Here is a 25,536-nt window from a genome sequence, read left to right as displayed (position 1 = left end):
CTCCCTGTACTTGCCGGGGGTGTAATGTCTGGTCCTCCTCATCAGTCTGACATGACTTACATTGGGCACATAATGCTGTGGAGCATACCTTCGGCCACCTCGAGTCTGCAGCATGTAATTGGTCATCAAGTGAGGGTGAGAAAGGACAGGCCCCATTGCAATAGCTCTCTGTTTTTCGCCAATTGGTCACAAAGAATGAATGTCCCGACATTAGATTCCAATCGGTCACAGTATGGTCAAGATGTTTGTACAGATGTTCACATCAACTCCAGAGTACATCCAAACTCCCCCGAGGTTGAAGCAGAGCAGTCTTTTAAAGGATGCGACATGTGATGTAGAACATGGCGTCCATAACGCTGTGATTCGTTCAGAACAGTTCCATTTTTTCTGGGTGTTTTTTTGGGTGAGCGATATTGTGGCCGATATGTGTGCGAGGTGGTGAAAGTGACGCTGGGTGATCTCGTGGGTATTAGTTTCGCCAAATGTGCTCTTTACGACAAAAAAAATGGACGGGCAGTATTATTGAATCTCATCGTTAATTCCGTGTGGAAAGTAACGCTGGGCGATATTATGGGCGTTGATTTCACCCATTCTGATGATTCCATCCAAAAAACTGGGCAGGCAGTATTATTTTTTCCCCACCGTTGGGGAAAGTAACGCTCGGTGATAAGTTTCAGAAAAATGTCCGTCAGTTTCCATTTTGTGTCCAACTGGGTGATATATGGGCGTTATGCATCATTTCAGCGGTAAAATGGACATTAAGTGGACGTTATGCATGCTAAAAACAAGGAAACTCTAGCCCTATATCCCTTAGTTTTAGTTTCCCCTATGAGTGGAAATATCCTCTCTGCATCCACCTTGTTGAACCCCCTCATTATCTTACATATTTCGATAAGATCAACTCTCATTCTTCTGAACTTCAATGAGTATAGGCTCAACCTACTCAACCTATCTTCATAAGTCAACCCCCTCATCTCCGGAATCAACTTAGTGAACCTTCTCTGAACAGCCTCCAATGCAAGTATATCCATCCTTAAATACGGAGACCAAAACTGTACGCAGTAATCTAGGTGTGGCCTCACCAATACCCTGTATAGTTGTAGCAGAACGTCTCTGCTTTTATACTCTATCCCCCTTGCACTAAAGGCCAACATTCCATTTGCCTTCCTGATGACTTGCTGTACCTGCATACTAACTTCTTGTTTTATGCACAACGACCCCCAGGTCCACCTGTACTGCAGCACTTTACAATTTTTCTCCATTTAAATTATAATCTGCTTTTCTATTTTTTCTGCCAAAATGGATAACCTCATATTTTCCCACATTATACCCTATCTGCCAAATTTTTGCCCACTCACTTAGCCTATCTATACCCCTTTGCAGATGTTTTGTGTCCTCACAATTTGCTTTCCCACCCATCTTTGTGTCATCGGCAAACTTGGCTACTACACTCTGTCCCTTCATCCAAGTCATTAATATAGAACGTAAATAGCTGAGGACCCAGCAGTGATCCCTGCGGCACCCCACTAGTCACTGATTGCCAACTGGAAAATGACCCACTTATCCTGACTCTCCGTTTTCTGTTAGTTAGCCAATCCTCTATCCATGCTAATATGTTACCGCCAACTCCGTGAACTTTTATCTTGTGCAGTAACCTTTTATGTGGCCCCTTATCGAATGCCTTCTGGAAATCCAAATAGACCACATCCACTGGTTCCCCCTTATCCACCCTGCTCGTACATCCTCAAAGAACTCCAGTAAATTTGTCAAACATGATTTCCCTTTCATAAAACCATGCTGACTCTGCTTGATTGAATTATGCTTATCCAAATGTCCCGCTACTGCTTCCTTAATAATGGACTCCAGCATTTTCCCAATAACAGATATTAGGCCAACTAGTCGATAGTTTCCTGCTTTTTGTCTGCCTCCTTTTATAAATAGGGGCATTACATTTGCAGTTTTCCAATCCGCTGGGACCGCCCCAGATTCCGGATATGTTCTTATCCCCTTATATTCTCTGGTGTCCCCCAAGGATATCATTTGCCCCCTCCTATTTCTCATCTACATGTTGCCGCTTGGCAACATTATCCGAAAACACAGCCTCAGTTTCCACATGTATGCTGACACCCAGGTCTACCTCACTAACACTTCACTTGACCCCTGTACATTCTTTAAATTGTCAGACTGCTTGTCCGACATCCATTTCTGGATGAGCAGAAATTGTCTCCAATTGAATATTAGGAAGACCGAAGCCATTGTTTTCAGCCCCGCCGCAAACTCTGTTCCTTAGCCACTGACTCCATTCCTCTCCCCAATTTCTGTTTGATTCTGAACCAGACTGTTCTCAACCTTGGTGTCATATTTACCCTGAAATGAGCTTTCAGACACATATGCGCAGCATAACCGCCTATTTTCACCTCTGTAACATCGCCTCTCTCTGCCCTTACCTCAGCTCATCCACTGCTGAAGTCTTTATCTATGCCTTTGTTATCGCTAGATTTGATTATTCCAATGCACTCCTGGCTGGCCTCCCACATTCTACCCTATGTAAACAAGAGGTTCACTAGATTGATTCCTGGGTTGAGAGGGCTGTTCTACAAGGAGAGATTGTGTAGAATGGGCCTATACTCTCTGGAACCACGTCTCTCTACTCGCTATTAGGTCAAACTTATTTGTCTCTATTTGTGCCACTAATTCATCTATCTTGTTGCAAATGTTTCGTGCATCCGATAAAGAGCCTTTAATTTTAACTTTTTATCGTTATTCTCTGCTTTCACCTTATTCACTGATGCACTATTACTGTTAAACTCTCGGCTGGATTTTCAGCTTTGCTCATTTCGGGGCGGTAATGGCGGTGGGGCAGTAAAGTTTACGCCCGAGAACAGTTTGCGCCTCAGTCAGCAAAATTCGGCATATGGGTCCTGAGTGTAGGGCGGAGTGCTAAAGGAGGCGTTGCACACCTGTCTTAGGGCGCTAGGCCGGCTGAGCAAGAGGGAAAATCCCGAGCTAAACAACCAGCCTCGGAGCGCTCTAAGAGAGGTCTGGGGAGAAAAAAAATAACCTGAAAAAAAACCACCAAAAACATTTCCAACAAATAACTCACGCCACCACAACATAAATTGCAAAAAAATTAAAATAAAAAACGGTCATGCTTATCTGAGGTTGACATTACTAACCTCACTGCAGCCAGCTTTCACAGGCGGTCCCAGCACGGCACTCTGCGGAGCCAAAAATCGAGCTGGTGTCGTAACCAGGGTCGTTGCACACTGGCTCGCTTCTTCCAGGCGGTAATGCTCCGCGCACTGCCGAAACACACACCCAAAATCCCGGATGGGCGCTGGAAGCTGGCCGCCTGCCTGGAAGAGCTTACTGCCGCCCCTCCAGGGTGAAAACAGAGGCAGCAACAAGCCAAAAATCCAGTCCCTTGTCCCTTCTTGTCATACTCTGCTTATCTTTCCCCAAGATGAATACACTGCTCCAGTGCCTTAACTTTCCTCTTTAGATTTTAAAATTTCCCTTAACCTGACCCCTCCCCTGCCTCTTTTGTTTAAAGTCCTATCTACAGCCCAAGTTATTTGATTCTCCAGGGCACTGGTCCCAGCCCGGTTTACGTGGAGCCTGTCCTAATGGAACAGCTCTCTCTTTCCCCAATACTGGTGCCAGTGCCCCATGAATCAAAACCTCTTCCTCCCACACCACATAATGAGCTACACATTTAACTCTCTGATCTGCTCGTCTCAATGCCAATTTGCGCGAGGTTCAGGTAACAGTTCGGAGATTATTACCTTTGCGGTTTTGCTTTTTAGTTTGGACCCTAGCTCCTCAAACTTTCTTAGCAGAACCTCATTCCTAGTTCCACCTATGTTGTTGGTTCCTCCATGTACCACAACTCCCCCTCCCACTCCAAAATCTTAACCCTGGCACTGGGTAGGCAACACAGCCTTCAGAACTCCCGGTCGTGGCTGCAGAGAACAGTATCTATCCCCCTGACTATACTGTTCCCTACCACTACAACATTGCTGTTCACTGCCCTCACTTGAATGGCCTCCTGTACTACAGTGCCGTGGTCCATTTGCTAATCCACCCTGCAGACTCTGCCCTCATCCAAACAGGCAGCAAGAACCTCATAGCTATTGGATAAGGGCAAAGGCTGAAGCTCCTCCAACACTGCACCTGGGGTCCCTTTGCCTGCCTGAGTTGCAGTCACACCCTCCTGTCCCAGATCATGAACCAGACCTGCCCACTACCTAACCTAAGGGGTGTGAATGCCTCCTGGATCAAAGTGCCCAGTTAACTCTCCCCCTTCCTGATGCCCCGCAATGTCTGCACCTCTGAGTCCAGCTCAACAACTCTGAGCTGAAGTTCCTCAAGATGCAGACACATTCTGCAGACATGTTCGTCCACAAACTCACCAATGCTGAAGTTGCGACACACCACCTGCACTGCCATCCCTATATAACCTTGTGTTATTTATTTAATTAATTAGAGTTTATGGGGCCGAAATTGCATATCGCCCTGGTTGTCAGTTGCATATCGCCCCGGTTGGTAACCTTTCTGAGATCAGACATCCTGTGCGTGGCGCAGAAGTCCCGCCTCGGAAGTGAAATTGCGCTTACCACCCGTGACAGGAAATGCAGTGCAATGTCACGCAATCGACTTCCTCTCGGGCGGGATTGGGGCACTATCCGGGCTAATGTCGGAGGGCTACGTGGCCTGTCTGTGTAGTGCTGATGCATTCCACGGGCCCTCCACTTCTGTTAAAGGGGAGCGATGCTGCAAGCTCTGCAGGCCTTTTGATGGGCCTTCACTTGGCCACCAGGTTTGCGGGATGCCATGGCAGTGGCCCGGCACCGAAACGGAGTGCCGGGATGCACGATCGCTACACGGACCCCATGAAATCAGCGGACAACGACCCGACTGATGTGGGATTTAAAAAAATGGTGGCATGCGTTGCAGTGCACCCTCCCTTTATCTATCGCCCTGCATAATAAATGCTATAAGGTGGGGGTCAGCCCACATATTAAAGTTAGATCATGCTCATGATGAATAAACATCATGTCAAATATGTGACTACAAATGAAATCATAAAATGGAAAGATAACTTCTAATCTCTTAATTTTTGTGTTCAAAACATTACACTTATTTTTTTAAATTCATTTATGGGATGTGGGCATCGCTGGCAAGGCCAGCATTTATTGCCCATCCCTAATTGCCCTTGAGAAGGTGGTGGTGGCCACCTTCTTCAACCGCTGCAGTCCTTGTGGTGAAGGTACTCCCACAGTATTGTTAGGGAGGGAGTTCCAGAACTTTGACCCAGCGACAATGATGAAATGACGATAAATTTCCAAGTTAGGATGGTGTGAGACTTGGAGTAAAACTTGGAGACGGTGATGTTCCCATGCACCTGCTACCCTTGTTTTTCTAGGTGTTAGAGCTTGCAGGTTTGGGAGGTGCTGCTGAATAAGCCTTGGCGGGTTGCTGCAGTGCATCTTGTAGATGGTGCACACTGCATTCATGGTGCGTCGGTGGTTTAGGGAGTGAACTTTTGAGGTGGTGGATGGAGTGCTAATTAAGAGGGCTGCTTTGTTCTGAATTCTGTCGAGCTTCTTGCTTGTTGTTGGAGCTGCACTCGTCGAGGCAAGTGGGGAGTATTCTATCACACTTCTGATTTCTGCCTTGTAGATGGTGGAAAGAATTTGGGAAGTCAGGAGATGAGTCACTTGTCGCAGATTACCCAGTCTCTGATCTGCTCTTGTTGCCATAGTATTTATGTGGCTGGTCCAATCAATTTCCACTCAATGGTGACACTCCAGGATGTTGATGGTTGGGGATGCGATGATGGTAATGCCATTGAATGTAAAGGGGAGGTGGTTAGATTCTCTCTTGTTGGGATGGTAATTGCCTGGCACTTGCGTGGCGTGAATGTTACTTGCCACTTATTAGCTCATGCCTGAACATTGTCCAGGTCTTGCTGCATGTGGGCATGGACTGCTTCATTATCTGAGGAGTTTCAAATGGAACTGAACACTGTGCAATCGTCAGCGGACATCCCCACTTCTGACCTTATAATTCAGGGAACGTCATTGATGAAACTGCTGAAGATGGTTGGGTCTAGGATACTGCCCTGATGAACTCCTGTAGCGATGTCCTAGGACTGAGATCATTGCCCTCCAACAATCACAACCATCTTCCTTTGTGCTAGCTATGACTCCAGCCAGTGGAGAGTTCTCTCCCTGATACCCATCGACTTCAACATTACTAGGGCTCCTTGATGCCACACTCGGTCAAATGCTACCTTGATGTCATTCTCACCTGACGTCTGGAATTCAGCTATTTTGTCCATGTTTGGACCAAGGCTGTAATGAGGTCTGGAGCTGTGTAGTCTTGGCGGCTCCAAAACTGAGCATCAGTGAGCAGGTTATTGGTTGGTAAGCTCTGCTTAATGGCACTATCGATGACACCTTCCATCACTTTGCTGATGATTGAGAGTATACTGATGGGGACGGTATTTGGCCAGATTGGATTTGTCCTGATTTTTGTGGAGAGGACATACCTGGGCAATTTTCCACATTGTCCTCAGTAGGAGGCCGATATGGATAATCCACTTGGTACTCCTAGCTGAAGATGGTTGGAAACGCTACAGCCTTGTCCTTTGCACTCGCATACTGGGCTCCTCCATCCTTGAGAATAGGGATGTTCATAGCGCTGCCTCCCTCCATTAGTTGTTTAATTGTCCACTACCATTCATGACTGGATGTGGCAGGACTGCAGAACTTGATCTAATCCATTGGTTATGAGATCACATAGCTCTGCCTATAGCATGCTGCTTCCGCTGTTTTGCATGAATGTAGTCCTGTGTTACAGCTTCCCCAGGTTGGTAACTCATCTTAGGTACGTCTGGTGCTGCTCCTGGCATGCTCTTCTACACTCCTGAATGAACCAGGGTTGGTCCCCTGGCTTGATGGTAATGGAAGAGTGAGGGATATGCCGAGCCATTAGGTTACAGATTGTCGTGGAATACAATTCTGCTGCTGTTAATGGCCCACCGTGTCTCATGGATGCCCAGTTTTAAACTGCTGGATCTATTCTGAGTCTATCCCCTTTAGCATGGTGGTAGTGCCACACAACATGGTGGAGGGTGTCCTCAGTGTGAAGACGGGACTTGGTCTCCACAGGTACTGTGCAGTGGTCACACCTACCTATATTGTCATGGACAGATGCATTTGAGATAGGTAGATTGGTGAGGATGAGGTCAAGTATGTTTTTCCTTTGTGTTGGTTTTCATACCACCTGTCACAGGCCCAGTTATAGTCTTCAGGAGTCAGACAGCTCGATCAGTAGTGGTGTTACTGAGCCATTCTTTCTGATGGACATTGAAGTTCCCTACCAAGAGTACTTTCTGTGCCCTTGCTATTCTCAGTCCTTCTTCAAAGTGGTGTTCATCATGGAGGTGTACTGATTCATCAGCTGAGGGAGGGCAGTAGATTGTAATCAGCAGGAGGTTTCCTTGCCCATGTTTGACCTGATGCCATTAGACTTCATGGGGTTTGGAGTCAATGTTGAGGATTCCCAGGGCCACTCACTTCTGACTGTATATCACCACCTCTGGTGGGTCTGTCCTGCCAGTGGGATGGGAAGTACCCAGGGATGATGATGGAGGAGTCTGAAAGTTATGATTCTGTGAGTATGACTATGTTAGGCTATTGCTTGATGAGTCTGTGCAACAGTTCTCCCAATTTTGACACAGATCCCCAGATGTTAATGAGGAGGACTTTGCAGGGTTGACTGGACTGGGAGTGCCATTGTTGTGTTCGAATCCGGTGCCTAGGTCAATGCCTGGTGGTCTGTCTGGTTTAATTCTTATTATTGTTTTTCGTGGCAGTTTGGTGCAGCTGAATGGATTACTAGGCCATTTCAGAGGGCAGTTAAAAGTCAACCAGGTTGCTGTGGGTCTTGAGTCACACGTAGGCCAGAGCGAGTAAGGACGGCAGATTCCTTCCCTAAAGTACATTAGTGAACCTGATGGGCTTTTAAGACAACCCGGTAGTTTCATGATCATTACTGATACGAGCAGCAGATTTATTTAATAATTTGAATTTCCCCGCTGCCGTGGTGGGATTTTAACTCACGTCTCTGGATCATTAGTCCAGGCCTGTGGATTATTCGTTCAGTAACACCACTATGTTACCGAACCCCTATTTGTGCAACACATAAAATAAAAATGCACTGGATTTCCATAAGATGATGCAAAATAAAAAAAACTGCACATAATAGGCTCCAAACCATTGCAAGCTATAAGTATCCTGTGCTTATATTGTATAACATTCTAACTTTCCCTATAAAATTCCAAAGTATGTACAGTGGATTGCCCTTCTTTAATCTACACACTTCAGGATGTACAGCAAGCTAAGTAGTTTGATATGCTGCTATGTTTGCAATTTGCTTTAGTTTGTTTTTCTTAATTGAAAAGATTAATCCCATTTCCAGCGGCTTTTATGCAGTGCTGCCATCAGCTCACTGCAGAGCAATTTGTCTCAGTATCTATTAATGACGCCAATCTTACTGCATTGGACTGAATATGAATTGGCATGAAAGATCTGAGTCAGCAAATGTTTTTACTGTTGTATATAATGTACAATGCATATAATCTTTTACAATTTGTAGCCGTCTGCTATAAAAATTAGATAATCATGTGCGTTATTTAATAATGATAATAGCTCATGTGCTCTACCCCATTGCATTTATTATATATTTATATGGGGTCAACATTGTGGGTGAAGCCTTAGTTAGCTCATATTCAATTATGTATTGTAAATCTGCTGCCAAGATGGTTGTGGTAACGATTAACAGTACTGTGCTTTCTTACTACTATTTATCTCGCAGAAGGAGGTTTCTTCTTCAGTCAGCAGCTGTTGAGAGCTCATGTATAGAAGTGTACAGCAGGCATTGGGTCATGCACTGTAATATTTGTGTCTGTATTTATGGCAACAAGTAGCTTTGCTTTGCAGTTGGGTGATTTTGCTGTATAAAGAACAAACAATTTCAAAAACTTCTTGTTCCCTTTTAGAGCAACACTTATGTACCTCATGATGAATGATAATTAGTGAGTAAAACTCAGGATGTGAATGAATAGGTTATTCAACAGAAGGAGATTTCTGGGTATGAAACCCGTGGACTTGGAAATGCATGTGCAATCACTTCTTTTCCAATGTGTTATACAACTGTGGCTCCGCCTATTCTAAAAAAAAACTTACTTTTCGTTGCTGAGTTTGGTAATATTAATAGTCGAGAGTTGCATTTGATGCAAGTCTCAAATAAAAAGGGTTTGTTTTCAACTTGGATCATTTTGGTCCAGAAATTCCTCTTGAGGTCTTGCCGCGGGCAATTGCCTCCTGACCGGAGAATTTTTACGAAAGTACCTGGTGGTTTAGGAGGCGTCCTGGATTGCAGTGGGGAGGCCTTCTCTTCCTGCGCTGCGAACCGCGCTCCCATCCGGAGGGTTCCCACACAGAAGATGCAGTCAGCCAATCAGGTAAGTGTTTCACAGGTTCCCATTAATAACACTGAGGCTCGCGTATCTACGAGTTCTCAGTGCTATTAATGGGAACAAAACCAAACACACAAAATAATAAAAAATAAAAAACAGACGACACATATATTAATTAATTAAAATTAAAGTTATTATGTCTTATAAAAATAAAATATTTTCCCGATTTTTAAAAAAGTTTTTAAAATTATGGTTAAAAATAAACTTACCATAGTGGGAAGAGTTTTTAACAATAAAATATGTGTTTATAATTTTATTTTAACATGTTTTTGTATGTTTTAAAACACTTGCGCCTGTAAAAATAGGCTATGCACCTGCTTTTATCAGGCACAAGATTTTTGAGGATATTTGCTGGGCAAGTTATGCGTAAACACTGCAATCTTGCCCAAGCAAATGTCCTTGCTCTGGATATGCACGAGATCTGTCAAGCTCCAGCTTGACAGATTGGAAAAGCCGGTTTTCAGCACATATGCATTGCGCGCTGAAAACCGGCTTTTCCGATGCCTTCCTGATTCCGTAGAACATAAGAACATAAGAATTAGGAACAGGAGTAGGCCATTTAGCCCCTCGAGCCTGCTCTGCCATTCAACAAGATCATGGCTGATCTGGCCGTGGACTCAGCTCCACTTACCCGCCCGCTCCCTATAACCCTTAATTACCTTATTGGTTAAAAATCTATCTATCTGTGACTTGAATACATTCAATGAGCTAGCCTCAACTGCTTCCTTGGGCAGAGAATTCCACAGATTCACAACCCTCTGGGAGAAGAAATTCCTTCTCAACTCGATTTTAAATTGGCTCCCCCGTATTTTGAGGCTGTGCCCCCTAGTTCTAGTCTCCTCGACTAGTGGAAACAACCTCTCTGCCTCTATCTTGTCTATCCCTTTCATTATTTTAAATGTTTCTATAAGATCACCCCTCATCCTTCTGAACTCCAATGAGTAAAGACCCATTCTACTCAATCTATCATCATAAGGTAACCCCCTCGTCTCCGGAATCAGCCTAGTGAATCGTCTCTGTAGCCCCTCCAAAGCTACTATATCCTTCCTTAAGTAAGGTGACCAAAACTGCACGCAGTACTCCAGGTGCGGCCTTACCAATACCCTATACAGTTGCAGAAGGACCTCCCTGCTTTTGTACTCCATCCCTCTCGCAATGAAGGCCAACATTCCATTCGCCTTCCTGATTACCTGCTGCACCTGCAAACTAACTTTTTGGGATTCATGCACAAGGACCCCAGGTCCCTCTGCACCGCAGCATGTTGTAATTTCTCCCCATTCAAATAATATTCCCTTTTACTGTTTTTTTTTCCAAGGTGGATGACTCCATATGGGCCCGGGACGTCAGAATTTCTGGGCCAATGTGTCTGGTGGCACTGGAGCAAATAGAGGGTTAACTCCAGTGACCAAAGCAATAGCATTTTTGACTTCCTCATAGCAACTGTACGAGGAGCTGGTGTTTCCATTTTGTGATTGGAGAGGCTTGTCAAGAGTAGAGCTAGGTAAGCCTGTTACATGCTGGGCATCAAATTTTATTTTTTTATTTTCTAGCTTGGTTAAATGAAAATCTGATTTAACGTAATTAAATGGGTGATATTCTCTTTGATTAGATTAGGGTTAATTTTTCGATTTTACATTGATGGCGGAAATCCTGCCAGCAACACACATCAGAAAATTGTGGGCGCACTGCCCACTATTTTAAACTCAGAAAATTACCCCCATTGTGCGAGTTCAGACCAATCTACAATAGTCCGCTGATGTAAATCCCAAGAACAACACACTGCGTTGACAAACATTTCTGTCTGCAAGAGTGATCTTGACCGTCTTGTGGCTCACCACATCAAATCTGATCTTGCTATGTTTGGCCTCCTACACTGTTCCAACCCAGTGCAAAGCAAACAGCTTTACTTCATCTTCCTTCTGTGTTCTCTGCCGTCCGCTAGTTTGAACATTTACTTTTGCATTTTCAGATCGTAGCTGTTTCCACCATTTCAATGCCAGTTTCCCCCATTCACAATCCATTTGGCTTCCATCTATTTTAGAATGGTTTGTATACCTTTGCACTTTTCTGAGCCTGACTGATGCAATCTTTGTATATCTTCCAGCACTTCGCCTTTTTGCAACTTTATACAAAACACACATTTATAGGCTGTTAAAGCCATTAGCAGCTCCACTTTCTCCTCGTATTGAGTGCAATTGACCTGTATTTTTTTTTCTTGTTCTTCCATCCTTTTGTTGTTTTGCCGATAGAATCATAGAAATTTACGGCACAGAAGGAGGCTATTCAGCCCATCATGTCTGTGCCGGCCAAAAAAAGAACTATTGAGCCTCATCCCATTTTCCAGCTCCTGTCCATAGCCTTGTAGGTTACAGCACTTCAAGTGCATATCCAAGTATTTTTAAATGTGATGAGGGATCTTGCATCTGCCATCCTTTCAGGCAATGAATTCCAGACACCCACCAACCTCTGGGTGAAAAATGTTTTCCTCAATTCCCCTCTAACTCTTCTACAAATTACTTTAAATCTATGCCCCTGGTTATTGACACCTGTGCTAGGAGAAATAGGTCTTTCCTATCCACTTTATCTCGGCCCCTTATAATTTTATGCACCTCAATCAAGTCTCCACTCAGCCTCCTCTGTTCCCAAGAAAACAATCCCAGCCTATCCAATCCTTCCTTATAGCTAATATTCTATCTTATAGCTAACAGTTCTGGCAACATTCTTGTAAATTTCCTCTGAACCCTCTCAAGAGCAAGAACATCTTTCCTGTAATGTCATGACCAGAACTGTATGCAGTACTCTAGCTGTGGCCTAACTAGTGTTCTATGCAGTTCAAACATAACCTCCCTGCTCTTATATTTCATGCTTCGGCTAATAAAGGAAAGTATCCCATTTGCCTTCTTAACCACCTTATCGACCTGTCCTACTACCTTCAACCGACGACATGCAAGCCGTGACCACTGGATCCACCACAGACCCAATCCACGTCCGAACCGGGGTCAAGCAGGGCTGCGTCATCGCGCCAACCCTCTTCTCGCTGCAGTGCTCCGGCTCACACTCTACAAGCTCCCCGCTGAAGTGGAACTAAACTATAGAACCAGTGGAAACCTGTTCAACTTTCGTCGCCTCCAGGCTAGATCCAAGATCATCCCATCCTCTGTAATTGAACTACAATACGCAGACGACACTTGCGTCTGCACACATTCAGAGGCTGAACTCCAAGCCATCGTCATCATCTTGATCGAGGCGTACGAAAGCCTGTGCCTTACACTAAACATCCATAAGACAAAGGTCCTCCACCAGCCTGAACCCGCCACACCGGTCATCAAAATCCATGGTGCTGCCTTGGACAAGGTGGACTACTTTCCATACCTCGGGAGCCCACTATTAGCAAGGGCAGACATCGACGACGAGGTCCAACACCACCTCCAGTGCGCCAGCGCAACCTTTGTTCGCCTGAGGAAGAGAATGTTCGAAGACCAGGCCCTTAAATCTGGTACCAAGTTTATGGTCTACAGGGCTGTAGTGATAGCCGCTCTCTTGTTTGGCTCAGAGATGTGGACCATATACAGTAGACATCTCTAATCGCTGGAGAAATACCACCAACGATGTCTCCGCAAGATCCTGCAAATCCCCTGGGAGGATAGACACACCAACGTCAGTGTTCTCGATCAGGCCAACATCCTCAGCATCGAAGCACTGACCTCACTCGACCAGCTTCATTGGGTGGGCCACATTGTCCGCATGCCCGACACAAGACTCCAAAAGCAAGCGCTCTACTCAGAACTCCTACACAGTAAGCGATCCCCAAGTGGGCAGAGGAAACATTTCAAGGACACCCTCAAAGCCTCCTTGATAAAGTGCAACATCCCCATCGATACCTGAGAATCCCTAGCCAAAGTCCACCCTAGTTGGAGGAAGAGCATCCAGGAGGGCACGGAGCACCTCGAGTCTCGTCACCGAGAGCATGCAGAAAACAAGCGCAGGCAGCGGAAAGAGCGTGTGGCAAACCAGACTCTCTACCCACCCTTTCCTTCAAGATTGTCTGTCCCACCTGTGACAGAGACTGTAATTCCCATATTGGACTGTATAGTCAGTCACCTGAGAACTCCCTTTTAGAGTGTAAGCAAGTCTTCCTCGATTTCGAGGCACTGCCTATGATGATGATCTGCCTGCCCTGCTACCTTCAGGGATTTGTGGACATGCACTCCAAGGTCTTTCTGTTCCTCTACACTTCTCAGTATCCTACCATTTATTATGTATTCCCTTGCCTTGTTAGCCCTCCACAAATGCATTATCTCACGCTTCTACGGATTGAATTCAATTTGCCACCTTTCTGCCCACCTGATCTGTCATAGAAACATAGAAATTGGCAGAAGGAGGCCATTTCGGCCCATCGTGTCTGCGCCGACCGACAAAGAGCCGCACGGCCCTTCATCAGCAGCCCTAAAAGTTACATACAAAACCATGAACAATGACGGAAAGGCATAGAGCACCCAGCCCAACCAGTCAGCCTCACACAACTGCGACACCCTTTATACTAAAAACATCTAGACTCCACCTCAACTGGAGCCATGTGATCTCCTGGGAGAGGCAAAAACCAGATAAAAACCCAGGCCAATTTAGGGAGAACAAATCTGGGAAAATTCCTCTCTGACGCATCCAGGCGATCACCCTGGCCATATTCTATTCCCTGCATTACTTACCATTATATCTGCGCTGACCAACAAAAGGTCATCCAGTCTAATCCCAATTACTAGCTCTAGGTCAGTAGTCCTGCAGGTTACTGAACTTTAAGTGCCCATCCAACCATCTCTTAAAAGTGATGAGGGTTTCTGCATCCACCACTCTTCCAGGCATCGAGTTCCAGATCCCCAAAACCCTCTGTGTAAAGAAGCCCCCCTCAAATCCCCTCTAAACCTTCCACCCAACCACTTTAAAACTATGCCCCCTCGTAATAGCCCCCTCCACCAATGGAAACAGACCCTTACTATCCACTATGTACAGGCCCCTCAATATTTTGTACACCTCGATGAGATCTCCTCTCAACCTCCTCTGTTCCAATGAGAACAAACCCAGCCTATCCAATCTGTCCTCATAACTAAGATTTCTCCATTCCAGGCAGCATCCCAGTAAATCTTCTCTGCACTCTCTCTAGTGCAATCACGTCCTTCCTATAATATGGTGACCAGAACAGCATGCAGTACTCCAGCTGTGGCCTAACCAAAGTATTATACAATTTAAGCATAACCTCCCTGCTCTTATATTCTATGCCTTGGTCAATAAAGGCAAGCATTCCGTATGCCTTCTTAACCACCTTATCCACCTGGCCTGCTACTTTCAGGGATCTGTGGACAAGCACTCCAAGGTCCCTTTGTTCATCTTCACTATTAAGTGGCCTACTGCTTAATTGTATATACCCTTTCCTTATTAGCCCTCCCAAAGTGCATCACCTCTCACTTCTTTGAATTAAATTCCATTTGCCGCTGCTCTGCCCACCTGAACAATATATTCAAAAAGGAGTTAGATATAGTCCTTGCAACCCATGACTTTCCTCTTCATTATCAACCACACAGCAAATATTAGTGTTGCCAATATATTCAAATCTAAATCATTGATATATACCACAAAAACAAGGGACCCAGTACTGAGCCCTACAGAACCCCACTATAAATCCTCCAGTCACAAAAACATCCATCAATCATTACCCTTTGCTTCCTACCTCCAAGCCAATTTGGATCCAACTTGCCACTTTGCCCTGGATCTCAAGGGCTTTAATCTTCATGACCAATCTACCATGCGGCACCTTATCAAAAGCCTTGCTAAAGTCCATATATACTACAGCGTACGCACTACCCTCATCGATCCTCTTCGTTACCCCCTCAAAAAATTCAATCAGGTTAGTCAAACACGATCTTCCCTTAACAAATCCGTGCTGACTATCCCTAATTAATCCTTGCCTATCTAAATGCAGATTTATCCTGTCTTTCAGGATTTTTTCCAATAATTTTCCCATCACTGACGTTCAGCTGACAGGCCTGTAATTACTCGGCCTATCCCTTTTTCCCTTCTTAAACAAGAGTACTACATTAACAGTCCTCCAAGCTTCTGGCACCATGCCCATATCCAAAGAGGACTAGAAAATTATGGTCAAGGCCTCTGCTATTTCCTCTTTTACTTCGCTCAACAATCTGGGATGCATTTCATCCGGGCCTGGGTACTTACCTACTTTCAAAGCTGCTAACCCCCTTAATAGTTCCTCTCTCACTATATTTATTTCATCCAGAATATCACACACCTCCTTTATAGCAGTATCTGCATTGCCCCTTTCCTTTGTGAAAACAGATGCAAAGTATTCGTTAAGAACCCGACCAACATCTTCCGCCTCCACACAAAGATTACCCTCATGGTCTCTAAAAGGCCCTATCCTTTCCTTAGTTTCCCTCTTACTCTTAATATATTTTGCTGGCCAAGAATTTCTCGTGCTCTCTCTTAGCATTCCTAATATCCTTTTTAATTTTGCCTCTTAACTTTCTATGTTCCTCTAAAGATTCTCAAGTATTTAGCCGTTGATATGTGACATAAGCGTCCCTTTTTTTCTTTATCCTCCCCTGTAAGTCCCTAGACATCCAGGGGGCTCTAGAATTGTTATACCCACCCTTTTTCTTTAAGGGCACATGTTTGGTCTAAGCCCTCCGGATCTCCTCCTTGAATGCTTCCCACTGTTCCAACACTGATTTACTCACAAGTAGCTGTTTCCAGTCCACTATGGCCAAATCACTCCTTAACTTAGCAAAATTAGCTTTTCCCCAATTCGGAACGTTTATTCCAGGCCTATTCTTGTCCTTATCCATAAGCAACTTGAATCTGACTGAATTATGGTCACTGGCACCCAAATGCTCCCCCACTTATACCCCTTCAACCTGCCCAGCTTCATTCCCCAAAACTATTTCCAAGACCGCCCCCTCTCGTGTTGGACTTGCTACATATTGACTAAAAAAGTTCTCTTGAATGCATTTCAAGAATTCCACACGCTCTATACCCTTCACAGTAAATTTGTCCCAATCAATATTTGGATAGTTAAAATCCCCGACTATTACTACCCTATGGATTTTAGACTTCACAGCAATTTGCCTACATATTTGCTCCTCCCACTGTTTGGGGGTCTATAATACATTCCCAGCAGTGTGATCGCCTCTTTTTTATTTTTCAATTCGACCCATATGGCCTCAGTTGATGATCCCTCCTCACCGCTGTAATAGTTTCTTTAATCAGTACCGCAACCCCCTCCTCCCCCACCACCTTTTTTACCCCCCTCTCTGCCTTGTCTAAAAATCCTGTAACCAGGAATATTGATCTGCCAAACCTGCCCCTCTTTCAGCCATGTTTCTGAAATGGCTATGTCATACTCCCAAGTGTCTACCTGTGCACTTAGCTCATCCGCCTTATTCACTATACACCTTGCATTAAAGTATATACCATTCAGCACAGGAAGACCTCCTTGCTTACTATGTACTAAGCCCTGTTTCCTCTGTCTTACAGATTTGCTTTCTAGATTCTTGCTATACAACTTCTGCTTTACTTCCTTCCCTTTTGAATTTGTTCTCAGGTTCCCATCCCCCTGCCAAGCTAGTTTAAACTCTCTCCAACAGCACTAGCAAATCTCCCTGCGAGGATATTGGTCCCGGCGCTGTTGAGGTGCAACCCGTCCGATTTGTACAGCTCCCATCTCCTCCATAAGCGGTCTCAATGCCTCAAGAATTTAAAGCCCTCCCTTCTACCAATTTTCCAGCGACGTGTTCATCCTCTCTATCCTTCTATACTTATATTCATTAGCATGTGGCACCGGTAGTAACCCAGAGATTACTACCTTTGAGGTCCTACCCTTTAATTTACTTCCTAGCTCCCGAAATTCTCATCCCTTATTTTACCTATGTCGTTGGACCACGTACTCTAGCTGTTTTCCCTCCCCCTACCCCCCAGGATGCTCTGCGTCTGCTCTGTGGCATCCTTGACCCTGGCACCAGGGAAGCACAAAACCATTTGGGAGTCACGTCTATAGCCGCAGAAATGCCTGTCTATTTCCCTAACTATAGAATCTCCTATCACTAGAGCTTTTTTGTTCTTCGTCCCTCCCCACTGTGCAGCTGAGCCACCTGTGGTGCCTTGGAATTGACTCTGGCTGCACTCCCCCGAGGCACCATTATCCTTACCGATACTCAGAATTGAATATTGGTTTGAAAGCGAGATGGACTCACGGGGGGACTCCTGCGCTACCTGCCTAGCACACTTACTATGTCTGGTGGTCACCCACTTCCCCTCCACCTACACGCCTTTAAGCTGCAGGGTAAAGATTTATGGCGAGAAAGCAGGAATGGGGTACTGAAGTTGCATTTTCAGCCATGAACTCATTGAATGGCGGTGCAGGCTCGAAGGGCTGAATGGCCTACTCCTGCACCTATTTTCTATGTTTCTATGTTTCTAACCACCTCCTGAAACGTGCTAATCACGTAATTCTGAGCCTCGCGGATGCACCTCATTGACTCCACCCGCTTCTCCAGCTCCGAAACACGGAGTTCGAGCAGTTGAAGCTGGAGACGCCTCCTGCACACATGGTTGTCTTGGCTTGCCGAAGCGTCCAGGACTTCCCACAGGCTGCAGGATGTGCACTCCACGGGGCTGAGCTGCGCTGCCATCCCTCTAGTTAGACTTATCTAGTTTAAAATCTACTTAAAAAGAAATAGAGAAACGAGAGCTACTCAAACTCACCTCACCGACCTCTGTGGCCTCCCGAACTCATCGACCGCTGTGGTCTCCCGACCTCTCGGCCTCCGAACTCCCGATCTCTCAGCCTCAGAACTCCTGACCTACTTAAAAAGAAATAGAGAAAAGAGAACTACTTACCAGCTCACCTCAATGACCTCCCGGCCTCCGAACTCCCGACTCGCCGACCTCAGGACCTACCTACTTGTCGATCTCAGGGCCTACCTACTTGTCGATCTCAGGGCCTACCTACTTGTCGATCTCAGGGCCTACCTTCTCGCCGACCTCAGGACCTACCGAATCGCCGAGCTCCTGAACTCAGACTCCCCGGAACCCATGGACTCTCCCGCTCTCATCACGGACTCTCCCACTCTCATCACCCATTGATATCTTCCTGCAGTCTACAACTTTCTTCCTCTCTATCAACCACACGGCCAATTTTTGTATCATCTGCAAACTTCTTAATCATGCCCCCTACATTGAAGTCTAAGGGGTCGAAATTGCTGAAGGGCAAGGGCCGCCCAAGTGCCGCCTAAAGGCCGCCGAGAGACCAGACGGTATTCTGGGTGGGGTTTTTGGCAAAAAGGTCCTTGAAAGGGTGGCCAGTGTCAAAAGAGGGATTTATACCGTCAATCTGGGCAGTAGATCTCATTCTTGGCGGCAGAGGCGCTTGTCGCCCAATTGCCGCCGAGGATGGAGTCGGGCCCACGGAGGATCGAAGAGCTTCAAATAAAAAGCATCAAAAAGAAAAAAAAAATCATTGGACCATCAGGGGACTCCTTCAAGGTAAGATGCTGTAAAGAATTTTTTTAAACATTGTTTACTAACCTGTTTTTGCAGCTCTTCATACCCACTGTCAGGGACAGACCAGCCTCCTCGCAGCGTCCACCCCCGTTCTGTCACCGACTCCTGCCCGCACTAATCTGGCATCTCGGCGGGCGGGAGTCCACTTTCGCCACTCAGCCGTCCGCTGACATCAGCGGGTGGTTCCCGGCGATTCTCCCCTCCCGCCCGCTCCAGATCAGATCGAAACTGGCGCAACTCGAGGAGGAATGTCCGTTGCAGTGGGCAGTAAGGTCATCAATTTCAGTCCCTAAATCATTGATGTATACCACAAAAAGCAAGGGACCTATTTGCTAAACCTTGTAGAACCCCACTGGAAACAGCCTTCCAGTCATAAAAACATTTGTCGACCATTACGCGTTGTTTCCTGCCACTGAGCCAATTTTGGATCCAACTTGCCACTTTCCTTTGGATCCCATGGGCTTTTACTTTTCTGACCAGTCTGCCATGTGGGACATTGTCAAAAACCCTGCTGAAATCCATATTGACTACATCAAATGCACTGCCCTCATCGATCCTCCTTGTTAGCTCCTCAAAAAATTAAATCAAGTCAGTCAGACACAACCTTCCCTTAACAAATCCATGCTGACTGTCCTTGATTGATCCGTGTCTTTCCAAATGGCGATTCTGTCCCTCAGAATTTTTTCCAATAATTTGCCCATCACCGAGTTAGGCTAACTGGCCTGTAATTACTTGGTCTTTCCTTTTCTCCCCTTTTAAACATCGGTACATTAGCAGTCCTCCAGTCCTTCGGCAACATACCTGTAGCCAGAGAGGATTGAGAAATTATAGTTAGAGCCACTGCTATTTCCTCCCTTGCTTCTCTTAACAGCCTGGGATACATTTCATCCGGGCCTAGTGATTTATGTACTTTCAAAGATGCTAAACCCCCTAATACTTCCTCTTTCATTATGTTTATCTCATCTAATATTTCACACTCCTTCTCCTTAACTACAATGTCTGCATCGTCCCTTTCTTTTGTGAAGACAGACGCAAAATATTCATTAAGAACAATAACCACGTCTTTCGCCTCGACACACAAAAGCTTCCTCTTTGGTCTCTAATTGGACCTACTCTTTCTTTAGTTATCCTCTTGCTCTTTATATATTTATAAAATATCTTTGGGTTTTCCTTGATTATACTTGCCAATATTTTCTTATGCCCTCTCTTTGCTTCCCTAATTTCCTTTTTAATTTCACTCCTGCACTTTCAATGCGACTCTAGACTTTCTGCAGTATTTAGCTTTCAGTATCTGACATAAGCTTCCTTTTTTTGCCTTATCCTATGTATGCCCTTTGACATGCAGGGAGCTCTAGATTTGGGAGTCCCACCCTTTTTCTTTATGGGAACTATTTGCTCTGAACCCTCATGCTCTCCTCCTTGAACGCCTCCCACTGCTCTGACACTGATTTACCTTCAAGTCACTGCTTCCAGTCCACTTTTGCTAAATCACATCTCAGTTTAGTAAAATTGGCCTTTCCCCAATTGAGAACTTTATCTCTTGGTCTATCTTTGTTCTTTTCCATAACTTCACTAAATCTAACTGAATTATGATCACTACCACCAAAATGCCCTTCCACCTTCATTCCATAAGTCCAGAACCGCCCCCTATCTTGTTGGGCTTGCTATGAATTCATTTGAAGAATTCTGTGCCCTCTATAGAACAATAACAACTTATATTTACATAATGCTTTTAATGTAGTAAGCAAAATACCTTTTACACAGATTCTATCCCAGTTATATTAGGGTTGATAAACCAATAATAAAGGATGAAACTGAGTACTGTGAGCAATGAGTAAGTGTGATCTTAGCTCCTTTAATAAGACTCCAGAGTGCAGGTACCACGTGGGCGGCCTGCTTATATACAGTGCTCCCAAGGGATGCTGGGATCCCTTGGGACTCCAACAGGTAGGCCCTCAGGTGGTGGTGTGATACAGGTTGCCAAGGGTATAAATACATAACATCACTCCTTTGTAAAGTCAATAGTACACTTATTTACAGGGTGAGACGATCTGGGGCTTTTCGCTCCCTTGTTGATCGTCTCGGTACAAATGCAGGTGTTGGTGAGTTGGTTAGTTCTTCACTGGGCTGCTGGGCAGCTGGCCTTGCCGGGCTGCTGGGGATGGTGAGTTCAGCTTCGTGGTCAACCATGATGTCGGTTGCCACTTGTGTATGTGTTGAAGGGTCAAAGTTGGTGGTGTCTTCTTCGGGTTGCTCGTAGTTGTTGGTGAACCGCAATTTGATTTGGTCAAATGCTTTCTGCACATTAGTCCATTGGCCAATTTGACCTGAAACACCCTACTCCCTTCTTTGGCTATGACCGTGCCAGTGAGCCATTTGGGACCATATCCATAATTGAGTACAAACACAGGATCATTGACCTCAATATCGCGTGACAAATTTGCGCAGTCATGGTACATACTTTGTTGATGCCGCGTGTTCTACGTGATCATGGGGACCAGGGTGGACAAGAGAGAGTCTTGTTTTGAGCGCCCTTTTCATGGGCAGCTTGGCTGGGGGTACCCTGGTGAGCGAGTGGGGTCTGGTGCAGTAGTTGAGCAGCATTCGGGACAGCCGGGTCTGCAGGGAGCCTTCCGACATGCACTTTAAGCTTTGCTTGATGGTCTGAACTGCCCGTTCTGCCTGGCTGTTGGACGCGGACTTGAACGGGGCAGATGTGACGTGCTTGATCCTGTTGCAAGTCATGAATTCTTTGAATTCAGCACTGGTGAAACATGGCCCATTGTTGCTGACTAGGACATCAGGCAGGCTGTGTGTGGCAAACATGGCTTGTAGGCTTTCGATGGTGGCAGTGGACGTGCTTACAGACATTATTACACATTCAATCCATTTTGAATAAGCATCCACGACAACCAAGAACATTGTGCCTAGAAATGGACCCGCATAGTCAATGTGGATCTTCGACCATGGTTTGGAGGGCCACGACCACAAACTTAGCGGTGCTTCTCTGGGTGCATTGCTCAGTTGAGAGCAAGTATTGCACTGGCGCACGCATGACTCTAATTCTGAGTCGATGCCGGGCCACCACACATGGGATCTGGCTCTGGCTTTCATCATTACAATGCCTGGGTGGGTGCTGTGTAGGTCACGCATGAACGTTTTTCTGCCTTTCTTGGGCAAGACAAGGCAATTACCCCACAAAAGACAGTCCGCCTGCAAGGACATTTCGTCTTTGCACCAACAGGCCACCTCCGAGAATGGCATTTTAAAAATGCAGATGCGGAAGGAACTGAGCCATTCTAACTCAGAATGTTAGTGTGTTTAAAGTTAGTGTGTTAATGCATGGTGCTATTGAGCAATGGTTCTCAATTCTTTTTTGAAGGACCCTGTTATGTATTGTCCATGTACATTAAATGTATAGTTACAATGGTGCGCCACAAGGGGCACTGTGGTGGGAGACCCGAAAGTACCTGCAAGACAGAGTATAAAAGGCTAACCACCACACCTGAAGGGCACTTTGGAGTTACACAATAAAGGACCAAGGTCACAGCAGTTACTACAACACCAGACTGTGTGGAGTCAGTGATTTGAGTGCTACATACATTACAAATTGGCGACGAGGACACGGACGAGCTCTTCACGCAACCATGGCTACTTTGGGCACGCTAAAGGATTTCACAGAGGGTAATGACTGGGATGCCTTTACGGAAAGGCTCGAGTACTATTTTATAGCAAATGACCTGACAGGGGACACAAAGGCACTGATGGAGAAGCGTAAGGCGATATTGCTGTCCAGTTGTGGCGAGGAGATTTACCGTCTCGTCAGGAATTTGCTGGCACCCGCGAGCGCCAAGGACAAATCATATGAGGAGCTGATTGAACTCATTCGTAACCAACTGAAACCGAAGGAGAGCATCCTCACGGCCAGGCACAAATTCTACCACCACTGCAGACCTGAGGGCCAGGATGTCACAAAATATGCTGCGGACATCAGGAAGACTTGCGACGCCGTGCGATTTTGGCACACACCTTGACGAGGCATTGCGAGACATCTTTGTTATGGGGATTGGCCATGAGGGTCTCCTTCACAAGCTGCTATCTACTGAACCTACAGTCAGCCTGCAGCAAGCCATCAACATCAGCCGGGCATTTATGACCTCGTCTTGCAGCACCAAGCAGATGATCCACACGGTCTCGAAGCCGGCAGGTACTATTCACAGGATAGCGCCCGTCACGGACAAAACTGCAGAACGTGGCTCTGCCCAGGGCAGAGAGCACGGACCTCTGGGTCCTGGAACTCAAAGTCCACCGAGGGGTGCTAATCGAGTAGCACTATGATGGCGCTGCGGAGGAAGCCATGGGGCTCACCGGTGCAGGTTTGCGGAGTATACGTGCAATACCTGCCACACGAAAGGCCACCTTCAGCGTATGTGCAAAAGAAACCTGACTCACCGTGTGGCTGAGGAGATGATAGATGATCTGCTACCCAGCGAGGAGCATTGCGGTTTGGCTCGACGGGCATCCCAGCCCCAGGTAGAAGAAGATGATGTGTTTGGACTGTATACGTGTACCGACGATTTGGCCCCAGTGACTATGGAAGTCAAGATTAACAGAGTCCCAGTGAGTATGGAAGTGGACATGGGGTCGGGTCAGTCGCTGATGAGTCAGGAAACTTTTGATAAACTGTGGATCAACCCAGCTGCACGACCTAAACTGGTCCCGGTCACGGCAAAGCTGCTCACCGACACCAAGGAACTGATACCTGTTCTTGGCAGAGCGGATGTGCAGGTATCTCACGGTGGCGAGGCGCACGGTTTACCTTTATGGATCATTGCAGGCGATGGGCCGACGCTACTCGGCAGGAGATGGATGGGGAAGGTATGTGGGAGCTGGGATGACTTCATTCCTCCACAGACCGCTGTCTACCGTGTTCACAGGCAGAGCAGGCCGCCACCTTCGGATCGGATGGCAGCGAAGGAAGCGTGTGTGGGGTTGGACAGAGCAGCGGCGGCTGTCGACTCTCCCCTGCAAAGTCTGAGAGTGAGAAAGAGGAGCTGGAACCAGCAGCAGCGCCAACGGAGCTGGAGAAGAGAGAGGGAGAGCAGGCAGCAGCTCGGTGGATTTCTGGTAGTGGAGGATCTCCCTCAGAGCCGCGGTGCCAGGTCTGTAGCGATGAGGCTTCTTCACTCTGCCCATGGCCGGAGTGCTCTTCCGGGCCGCTTTGGTCGCCAGCTGTTTGCGGGGAGAGAGAGAGGGAGAGCAGGCAGCAGCACAGCGAGTTCAAGATGGAGGCGAGTCTCGTGGCAGCAGAGCTCTGCAGAGAGAGGCAGGCAGGCACCAGCAGAGCACCTAAAATGGCGGCGCCCAGTAGAAACCTCGTGGAAAAATCAAAATGGTCTCTTAAAAGGGAAATGTACCCGGGAGTCTTAAAGGGGCCTTACACCATTGGCGGTCCCCACAAAGAGACTTTTGTAAGGGCAAGAGTGAGTCAAAATGATTACTGTGATTTGTATGATGACGTGATTTATGACAAGAGTTAATATTTTGATGCTAAAATGATTACTGTGATTAAAATGATTGAGATGATTGGTGAAAAGAGTTAATATCACAGTGCACAGTAAAAAGGGTTAATGGATCTGTGACTAACATGACAAATAGATTAATGCGATTTCTGATTTTATGTGATTTATGCAATTGTTCAGCGGCTGCAGACAAGCCGCAAAAGGCAACTATTTTCTGAGAACAGAGGCAACACACCAGTTGCCATACCCTGTCTCAGCGCAGCCCATTACCTCGGGCAAAAAGGGGCAGTATGCCACCACCACACCTCACCCAGTGGAGTTGAGATTTAATAACTGTTCAGTGTACCTGCAACCTTTTGATATAACTCTTCAACGCATACAAATGTACTGTCCATGTGTACCTGCTTTCTACTGGAGATTATGTTTGTGTACTTGTATCACCCATGTAAGGACTGCAAATACCACATGCTTGCAAAAGATCACAAGCATAATCTCCACATGGGGGAGAAGAGGGAAGTGGGATGGTCATGGACTCACACTCACAAATCAACCAGGACGAACCAGGCCGAGGTTACCGGCAATTTGCTTTTGGAACTTGGTGGGGAGTGAGATGTTATGTATTGTCCATGTACATTAAATGTATAGTTACAATGGTGCGCCACAAGGGGCACTGTGGTGGGAGACCTGGAGTACCTGCGAGACAGAGTATAAAAGGCTGACCACCATACCTGAAGGGCACTCTGGAGTTACACAATAAAGGACCAAGGTCACAGCAGTTACTACAGCACCAGACTGTGTGGAGTCAGTGATTTGATTGCTACATACATTACACACCCCTTTTCAAATGCATTAGTAATCATGGACCCCCATCTAAATTATAATGCTATACAGGTGCAGCGT

The 25,536-nt window shown here is 46.1% G+C and overlaps 1 protein-coding gene and 1 long non-coding RNA gene across 2 annotated transcripts in view; one reads left to right on the top strand and one right to left on the bottom strand.

The window, feature by feature from the left end:
• LOC139240638 (uncharacterized) overlaps window positions 1-4,586 on the bottom strand; it is a 123,374-nt gene extending 118,788 nt beyond the window's left edge. The window contains exon 1 of the long non-coding RNA XR_011588729.1: window positions 3,177-4,586. This is a non-coding gene — a long non-coding RNA (uncharacterized lncRNA). The remainder of the gene's footprint in view (window positions 1-3,176) is intronic.
• The window catches only part of pde4d (phosphodiesterase 4D, cAMP-specific), a 905,003-nt gene that overhangs the window by 30,585 nt on the left and 848,882 nt on the right, over window positions 1-25,536 (top strand). The gene's annotated exons all lie outside the window — the stretch shown is intronic.

This window comes from Pristiophorus japonicus, chromosome 2, assembly GCF_044704955.1.
Source record: "Pristiophorus japonicus isolate sPriJap1 chromosome 2, sPriJap1.hap1, whole genome shotgun sequence".
In the NCBI taxonomy this organism is placed as follows: Eukaryota; Metazoa; Chordata; class Chondrichthyes; family Pristiophoridae; genus Pristiophorus; species Pristiophorus japonicus.
Note: the sequence above shows the minus strand (reverse complement) of the source record. Positions and strands in the feature narration are given on the sequence as shown.